This window comes from Physcomitrium patens, chromosome 2 (genome assembly GCF_059467195.1).
Source record: "Physcomitrium patens ecotype Gransden chromosome 2, ASM5946719v1, whole genome shotgun sequence".
NCBI classification, from domain to species: Eukaryota; Viridiplantae; Streptophyta; class Bryopsida; order Funariales; family Funariaceae; genus Physcomitrium; species Physcomitrium patens.
This window is the reverse complement of record NC_143411.1, coordinates 6,434,100-6,444,516: the sequence shown is the minus strand read 5'-3', so window position 1 is coordinate 6,444,516 and position 10,417 is coordinate 6,434,100.

The following is a 10,417-nucleotide window of genomic DNA, read 5'->3' as shown; positions in this document are numbered from 1 at the left end:
TAAATAGTCACATATTATAACAAGCTATAGATAAGATATTTGTATTAATGACACATAGGAATAGATAGTTGGAACCATACTTGAAAAGTTATGGAAGTTTCTAGAATTAGAATTAAGCTAGTAGATCATATAGGATCCATTATAGAATATTCTAAAAAAACTAAAGATAATTATCTATGTAGAATCTACCATGGAATCTTTTAAAAAGAATTTAAGGTAATTATTTAAGTGAGATCCATTATCTATGAACATTCTAAAAAGTCTAAGATAGTAGAATAAAGTATAAATAGAACTGGTTAAGACTTTTTAGGCATTTGGTTAGGCATAGCTTCAAACCCTCTCTTTTAATAAAGTTTGGTTTTGCATCTTTTTGTTTAATTTTTTTTGTTTTATTTCCATTTGCACAATTTTATCTTGTTTGTCCTATTTTGTTAGTTTTTTTTTTTAATTTTTTTTTAATTCATTTTGTCTTACTTTGTGATGGATTCTTTATATGGCTATAGATTAGAAGAGTTTTAAATTCTCAAGATAGACTAGTCCCGTTTCACACATTTTAGATACAATAAGATTTTGGAACTAATATTGAGAGATTTTTAATAGCTTCAAATATAGAAGGTAGTTAAAGACTTTGTACAATCATGTGATATATATTTAAGATAAAAAGCTCCTCGATATTCATCTTATGGACTTCTCGAATCATTATCTATTCCAAAACAACCATGGTCTTTTGTTTCTATGGATTTTAGTATAGATCTTTTAATTTTAGATTTATATGATTTTATATTATTAATAGTAGATTATTTTATTAAGATCACACATTTTATACTATGTATAAAATCTATCATAAGTAAATAAAAAACTTAGCTTTTTTTTAACATCTATTGTTATTATTGATTGCTCAAAGATATTATATCAAATAAAGAAATTTAATTTATATTAAGATTTTGGATATCATTTTTAAGATTCTTAAAGTAGATATAAAACTGTCTATAGCTTTTTATTATCAATTTGATGGACAAAAAAAATAAGTAAATTAAATTTTGAAATAATATTTAAGATATACCATCAATACCAACAAGTTGATTAAACAACTCTTTTGTCATTACTAGAGTTTGTATATAATAATTTGATACATTCTTCTATTTAATAAATACCTTTTTTTTTTTTACCAATTATGGTTATCATCTATGATTTGATACTTTTGACTTTTTAAAATTTGATAATTCTTTGGCAAAAGATTTAGTGAATTGTTTGTCAAAGCTACATATAATAATGAAGGTATGATTAAAGGAAGCTTAAGAATAATAAAAGATTAATAGAAATGTCTATTGCAAGGAACAACCACAGTTCACTATAAGTGACAAGGTATGTCTATCTTATTGCAATATCAAGCTTACTTGTCTTTATTACAAGTTGGATTATTGGAAGCTTGGATTTTTTATTATTTGTAAATAAATCAATCATATTGCTTATTGATTATATCTACTGGAGTCTATAAAGATCTATCTTATATTTTACATGTCTCGTTTTAAGCCATATAAGACAATGAATATTTTGAGAAGAAGATAAATCCACCTCTTCTTATACAAGTGAATAATAATCAAGAGTTTGAGTTCAAAGAAGTCTTAGATTTACAGTGGTGCTAAAATAGATTGAAATATCTTGTTTATTAGTACGAATATGATATAAGTGAAAATATATAGGAGCTAGCAAAGAATCTTAAAAATGCAACAAAGAAGATTGGAGCTTTTTATCAACAACATCCATCAAAATCAAGATGAAGAATAGCAAATCTTTGCTATAAAAAAAACAAGATTCAAGAAAGATATCATTCTATCTTCTATCCTTATTTGTAACTTCTATGTATTTGTGAAGTTAAGAAGATAGAGAATCAACAACTAGTAGATTCAACTCAAGAGCTATCACTTGCTAACTTACTAGTGTCATATTATAATGCAACTATATGATAAAAATATAATAAAAAATAAATTTTTAATTAATATTCAATCATCTTGATTCAATAATAATTCAAGATATTTAAACATGGCTTTTATAAAAGCCTCTTAATTTATTTTCTTGTCTTAATAACTACTAGATTATAGGTTGATTAATAATTTTATCTTCTAGGTTGTAGAAATTTTTTTATTGCTTAAAAAGGCCATAAATTGATAAAATCACATTAAAAGAGATAAATAATTAGCATGGTTGGTACTAAAATTAAATTGAGGATAAGATTGGACTAAAAAATCCCTAGGATAGATTAGTTTGATATTCAAGAGTTGACCATTTGAGGGACAAGGTCAAAATTAGACTTCTAGCCACTAAAACAATTGCTTAGGACAAAATAGGGAAGAATTTGAAGATCAACAATTAAAATTGGTGAACTAGCTTTAAGTTAATTTTAAAAGTATAAGGCTTTTTTTTAGAAGATTTGGAATGACTTTGCAATTGCTATTCAAAATCAAGATATATATCAATGATTTGGAATTTATGCAATATAATTAAAACTAGCACTCTCAGCTAGTTCATGTAATTGGTGTCACATCTATAGTTCAAAATTTGGTAGTGCTTGGTTGATTGAGTGTCCTGAGATTATATAAAATTTTATATTAATTTAATAGTATAATTGAAAGATATTTAGGTTTTGGTATAAGAAAGTAATAGAAATTGGTAGTTTAGAGTTGGATAGGATTTCTATGATATGTAAAGATTTACTAGTTGAGTCAAGGTGAAATTTAGCATGGTTATAGAAGACTATAAGATCAAGGTATACATTGATTTTGAATTGAAATTAATTGTTAGAAAAAGAGAGATTGCTACTTGAATATCTACATTAACTTTCAAGTTGGTAGCCAAGTTGTATTAGTACAATTTTTGGGCTTTTTTTCACAATTTGTAAATTGAATTGGATTGAATTTTTTTGAATATATAAAAGGCTTATAGTAGTATTTATATGAAAAAATTTGCATCAAATGGACAGTCAAATTATAGGTTATAGTTCACCAAAACTTATTGACTAAGATTAGAATTTACAAAGAAAAATCAAAATTACCTAAATATGAAAGTAATAAAAAAATTAGAATTTATATATAATTGAAATTACTAAAAAGAATATTTTTGAGTACTTTGTATTAACTTTAAGCTCTTTTGAATTAAATTTGAATTGCATTCTTTTTATATGGGTGAAACCTATTAGGGTTTCTTAGATATTTATAAAACACAACTTCACCTTCTATAGTAAGGTGCTTGGTGTATTCTCAAACAAGACAACAACTATTACAACATTGAACAAGACATTGTGATTGTCACAATCTTTAAGATGACATGATTGAGATGAAAATCTTTAAAAATAACATGTCTTTCTTCAAATATATGATGAAATACAATGTATTTGATATGACAACCTTGGAAGAAACTCTTAATGCTTGGTGATTTTATTAGAGGTAGGAACAACTCTTAACAATATTTTAAATGTTTTATTTGAAAGGAGTTACAAAGGCCTCAAATATAATTAAATAATATGGTGGTCTTTCCACTCTAGTATAGAATACTTTCTATGGCTAAAAAGACTTATTAACTATCTTCAAAAAGAACAAAAATAAGAATATGTAATAAACACAATTTACTACATCTTCGATTCTCTCAACATATGATGATTGCTTATCATGGAACTTGTCTTTAGAAGAGGAAGTAATATAATGGACTTACATATTTAGTCTCATATTTTGTCTATATGATTAAGTAGAAATAAATATAAATAGATTTATTTCATAATATTTTTTAAAAAAAAAACTTCCTAGAAGCTTCATAGATGTTGTTTTGACTTTATATGTATTTGTAGTTGATTAGTAAGTTAGAAACTTAGTCAAAAAATTAACCTTATATTGATAGCTTGCAAAAAAAGTTAACTATGTGGCATATACATAAAAAACTTGCCTTGCAAGTTAAAATACATATCTTGCAAAGTCAACAAGTTTTGTAGGTCCTATAGGATATTGCTATATAGTACCTAGTTAAGAGTATATATAGAAGCAAGAGTGAAGCCTTCTTCACTCTTATCAATGCCTTTCTAATTGTTAATTTTAATTTAATACTATATTATCTTTGAGTAATTTTTTAGACTTTTTAAGTAACACAAGAGTATATTGACATTTTAGTTCTTTGAAGTTCATTTCTTCAATAGTAGATTGCTTAATAGCATTTTTCTTCTTCAATGAATGAAATTCAAAAGCTTCTTGCTTCTCAACTTTTGAATTTTTGAATGGTGCCTTTTTAAGCAACTTTGGAGATTTTGATATTTTTATTTTTTAATTTGTCCTTAGTTGGTTTTTTTTCAGTAGAAAACTTTCTTTCATTATCTTTTTTAGAAAAATTGAACTAAAATTAAAAAGTTGAATAAAAATCTTTTGACTTACTTAATAAAATTGAAAATAAATACATATAATCACAAATAAAAAGAGATGGCAATTGAAGTGAAATCACATCAAGAAAGATAAAAATCTCATCTCCTAGAATCACTATTGGTTTTGGGAGTACTTCTCTTGCTAGCATTTACAACTTTCACTGTCTCTTCTTTATTACTATTTTTGCCATGAAGAAAGAAAAAATAAAAAAATATGCAATCACTTAGTAAAAAAATATATAAAATAATAATAATGACAGCAATGAATCCTTGAACATAGAAAATAATGGAAAATTATAAAGTTAATTATGCAGAGTGGATATTGTCATTCTCATATTTAATATCCTTTCTATTACTTTGATGATATCACCAAAAATTCAAGACAACTATGAATCATCAAATTGATTCACTAATTATTTTAGGACAAAAGAATGCATGTAGAGTGCTAAAATTATAATTGTTACAAGAAGATGTACTTAGAGGATGTTTGTAATAAGATGTAGATAAGATAATTATATAAATAGTTAGAATCATGGAAGTTTTTAGAATTGGGATTAGATTAGTGGATCAAATAGGATCCACCATGAAACATTCTAAAAATAATTTAGGATGGTTATTTAGATGGAGCCTACCATAGAACCTTCTAAAAAAGACTTAGGATGGTTATCTAACTAAGGCCTTCTAAAAAACCTTCTAAAAAAGAAATTTAAGATAGTTATCTAGGTAGGATCCACCACCTAAGAACATTCTAGAGAGCCTAAGGTAGTAGGACAAGGTATAAATAGGATTGGCAAGGGCCTTTTGGAACATTTGGTTAAATATGGCTTTATATCCTTTTCTTTTAATAAAGTTTGGTTCTTCATCTTTCTATTCAAATTTGTTCTATTCTATTCTATTTTTGTTTGCTTAGTTTTGCCTTTCATGTCTTATTTTGTTTAATTACATTCAAATTTTTTTTGGTATATTTTGACCTATTCTATGGTGAGGCTTTATGTTGCTATGGATTAGAAGGATCTTGGTTTTTTGGAATAGTTTAGTCTTATTTTATTGGTATCACAACAAGTGTTAGACTATTTATTTTTGGTAGCATGTCAATAGTCATCATCTAGTATAAGGTCAGTTGTTATGGTCACACTGAGTATTATGTTGAGGCTACCATGGGCTACTCTTAAAAAATCAATTGAAAAGTAAAAAGATATTACAATAGCGGAGTCTACTAAAGAAATTATAGTATGGAAAATATGGTAGAGCAATCTTAGATGGAAGCTCAAATACAACACATCTTAGGCCAGATAGCTATTTTACAAGGAAAAATAGAAGCTTCAAGGATAAGAAAGTCGACATCTGCTAGATTGAAATTGAGTAAGCCTAATATATATTCTAGCACTTCAATACAAGAAGATGTATGTCAATGGCTCTTTAACATGTGACAATACCTCTAACTATCTAGATAAATACCATTGAAGGAATTATATATGCAACAAGCTATTTAAAAGATGCGGCAGTCATTTGGTGGTGACATCGAGTTCAAAGCTATGGAGCTTAAGGTGGATTTTTTGACTAGAAGGAGTTTTAGACCGAGTTTAAAAATCAATTTCGACCCATTAATGTAGAGAAGATAGCACACAATCAATTAACAAATCTTACACAAGCTAGGTTGGTGTAAGATTATGTCTTCCGATTCAAGTCCCTATGTCTCCAAATTGGCAATGTTTTAGAGGCAAAGATGATGGATCAATTCCTATGAGGTTTGAAACCTAAGGTCTAGCGATAGATAGAGCTAAGAGATCCACAAATATTCAAAGAGGCAATTTGAATTACAAAGAGGGTCGATACTATAGATTTTAGAAAACATGGAATACGACCTATAGTACAAAGTCTTATGCCATTGTCTAATACTATGGCACAATAATCAATGCCAATAGAGATTGATGAACTACAAGGATCATTGAGACTACAAAGATGACAAATGTTGGTACAAAAGAGATTGTGATTCTATTGTTGGGAGCAAGGCTATCAAATCGGAGGTTATCTAAAATATCACAGTACAAGTATCAGGAAGACAAGATGAGTTTACAATCTCAAAACTCATCAAGTTGATAATAAGTCAAAGCAAGAAAACAAAGATCTCTAATAAAGGTACTAAGGGCAATATTAAAAGTAGTTATTATTTTCAAAGACAAATAGCATAGCCTCAAACAACTATAAAAAGAGTTGACTAATACATCTAATATAACTATTAAAAGAACAACATGTCGAATGCTTGTAGATTGTGGCTCTACAAAAAATTACATGTCAATTAAAATTGTCAATCGACGTAGAATTAAAACCAAGAAAATTAAAGGAGGAAGTATATACCTTGTAGATGATTGAAAAAACATATTGAGTGAGATGTGTGAAAAAAAAAACCTTAAGATTGATAGACAGCTATGTCTTAAGAAAGTGATTTAGGATGAAAAAGCTAATGTATGATATTATCTTTGGTATTCCATGGCTGAAGATGAAAAATAAGCAAGTTAATTAGATAACAAAGACTATTTCTTTTAAAGATGGAAGACGCAAGGTGATTCTTTGTACCTCCACATCAAGTGAAGAAAAAAGACAATCTGCAATCAAAGACTTATTTATAGTGACGATCTTTATGAAGAAGCAACTACAGCATGAACAATTGGTATATATGGTGGTTTCAAATCTTATGTCAATGGTCGAAAAGATAGCCAAAAGAATAGAACAAGCAAAGCAATTCATACATAAATATCATGATGTCTTTCCAACCGACCTATCTCGTGGCATATCTCCTGTTTAAGGTGCCTTCTTTCAAATAGAACTATTGCTTAGAGTCAAATCAGTAAGTCGATTAATTCATTGCATAGCACCAAAAGAACTTGAAGAGCTATGGAAGACATTGGATGAGCTCCTAGAGAAAGGCCTCATTTGAAAAAGTACATCACCATGTGGAGCATCTATACTCTTTATATTTAAGATAGATAGTAGACTTCATATTTGTATTGACTATCAAAGTCTCAATAAGCACATTGTTAAAAATGTATATCCACTACCATGCATGGATGATCTTCTTGACTAATTTTAAGTTGTGACCATCTTAGTAAATTGGATCTTTGAAGCAACTATTGACAAACACCTATTACAAGAGAGGATATAAAAAAGATGGCATTTTATATGTGCTATGGATATTTTGAATAGTTGGTTTTATTCTTTGGCATCACCAATACTCTGGTCTCTTTTATAGGTCATATGAACAGATTATTTTGAGACCTTTTAGATAAGTATGTAGTCATCTTTATTGATGATATCTTTATATATAATAAAATTCTTAAAGAGCATGAATAACGCCTATAAGAGGTGTTGCGCCAGCTACAAATTAGTTGCTTCTACTGCTAGCAATCAAAATGTGAACTTTGGAAGTCAGAAGTCACTTTTTTGGGGCATGTCGTATCCTTCAAAAGCATGCATATGGAGTAAGATAAGATGAAAGCAGTAGATGATTGACCAACCTCCAAGGATGCTTGTGAAGTATGCTTATTTTTAGGCCTTGTTAGATACTATCAATATTTTATTCAGCAATTTAGTCATATTACTACGTCATTGATAAATCTATTAAAAAAAAGTGCCTCATTTGAATGGAAACTAGAGCAGCAAAATGCCTTTGATAAGTTGAAGGAGATACTCATTGTAACTCCAATATTGCAACCGTATGATCTTAATCTCTATTGTATACTTGACATTGATACTTTTGACTTTGCTATTGGAGTGGTCCTTCAACAAGACTTTAGTAGGGACCTTCAACCTATAGCGTATGAATCACTCAAGCTTAGAAGGGCAATGCATAATTACTCTACACGTAATCAGGAATAATTAACAATTGTACATGCGACAAAGTTGTAGCGACAATATCTATTAGAAAAGCTAGTGGTTGTTCAGATTGACCATTGGCGCTTGCTACACGATTTGCATTTAGAAAATATGAAATTGCAACATCATCGTTAGGAAGAACAGTTGCACCTTTTTGATATGCAACTTCAATACAAGTAAGGACGACAACATACTATGCCAAATAATTTATCATGGAGACTAGACTTGAAGGACAAATCAAAAAATAAGGCAGAAATCACTACCATTAATAATACCATTTTAGATCTAATCAAAGAGGCAAAATAAAAAGAAGCTATGCAACAAAATACTTATTTTAAAATGATTAGCGATCGGTTAAAGATAGGTAATATATAATATCAGAATTACATTCTTAATGATAGCTTGCTCTATTTTAAGAAGTAAATTTATATATGTGACAATGTTAAACTCTAAATGGACATATTTCAAGAGAGACATTACATTCCAATATATAGATATTTGAAACAAGAGAAGATCCTAGAACGGATCTCAAGGACATGGTTTTGAGCATATTTGGATTGTGATCTTCAAGTCTTTGTACACTCCTGCGAGTCATGTTAACATAACAAAGCATGCAATTCAACATCTCCTAGTTTATTGTAGCCTATTTTGCTACCTATGACATGTTGAAAGCAGGTGACTATGGATCTCATTATATATTTTTTGCAAATACCTCATAATTATACTATAGTTGCCATCTTTGTGAATTGATTCTTAAAGAAACTTTACTTGGTTGTAATGCAATTGGATATTGATGTCTTAATGTTTACACAAGTCTTCTTTGATGTTGTCTTTCATCACCATGGATTACCTACTGTCATCATTTTATATTGAGATCCATGCTTCAAGAGAAGTTTTTGACAAGCTATATTCAAACTAATAGATACATGACTTGCCATGTCTACAGCCCTCTATTTCCAAACAAATAGACAAACAGAGCATGTAAATCAAACCTTGGAAGATATGATGCATGTATTTGTGGTGATTCATCATAATAATTGGGATGAATATTTGACAGCCTTAGAGTTTATTTACAACAATAGTATTCAAGAAAGTACCAATCATTCACCATTTTTTCTTAATATTGCTCAATATTTCATTATACTAGCAACTCTCGATCATCCCATCAACACCAATAATCCAACATTGAAAGAATTTATATAACGGCTTACAACGGCCTTACAAGTAGTATGGCACTACTTCTTTATTGTACAAAATTGATAAAAGTAGTATGTAGATAACCATCAAAAACATAAGATCTTCTAAGAAGGTGCTGAGATATTACTCTCTAATACCAACTTATGACTTGCTACATCAATCCAAATCCACAAACTAATACCTCGGTGGCTTGGACCTTTCTGCATTTCTACAAAGATTTCTAATGTCGCATATCGTCTTGAACTTCTACCACATATTCGAGTCTATCTAGTCTTCTATATTTTGTAATTATAGGAATTTTATATCAAGCCAAAGGGCTATTGAGATCGATATCAACTACCACCACCACTAGTTGTAGTTAATGACCAATAAGAATATGAAGAGGACAACATTTTGGAGCATTGCTACCTTTGTTGTGGCAATAGGCATCCACAACTTTAGTACAAAGTTCTTTGGAAAGGTTATCCCATTCACAATGTAGCATGGTAACTTCTACAAAACCTCACCTATTTTCAAGAGACAATTTGAAGATACCATTGAGAGAAAAACAAGGATGTTCTACACTAGTAAAGGGGGATTAATTCTAACAAGGTATAGATAAGATAATTATATAAATAATTAGAACTATAGAAGTTTTTAGAATTGAAATTAGATTAATGGATTAGGTGGGATCTATCACAGAATTTTCTAAAAAAGGCCTAAGATCGTTATTTAAATGGAGCCTACTATAAAACCTTCTAGAAAAAGAAGTTTAAGGCGGTTATCTAGGTGGGATTTACATTCTAGAAAGTTTAGGATTGTAGGACAAGAAATAAATAAGACTAGCCAAGGCCTTTTAGGATATTTGGTAAATTATAGCTTCGGACCTTCCTCTTAGTAAAGTTTGGTTCTGCATCTTTTTGTTTAGATCTGTTTTGTTTTGTTTGTGTTGGCTCAGTTCTGCAT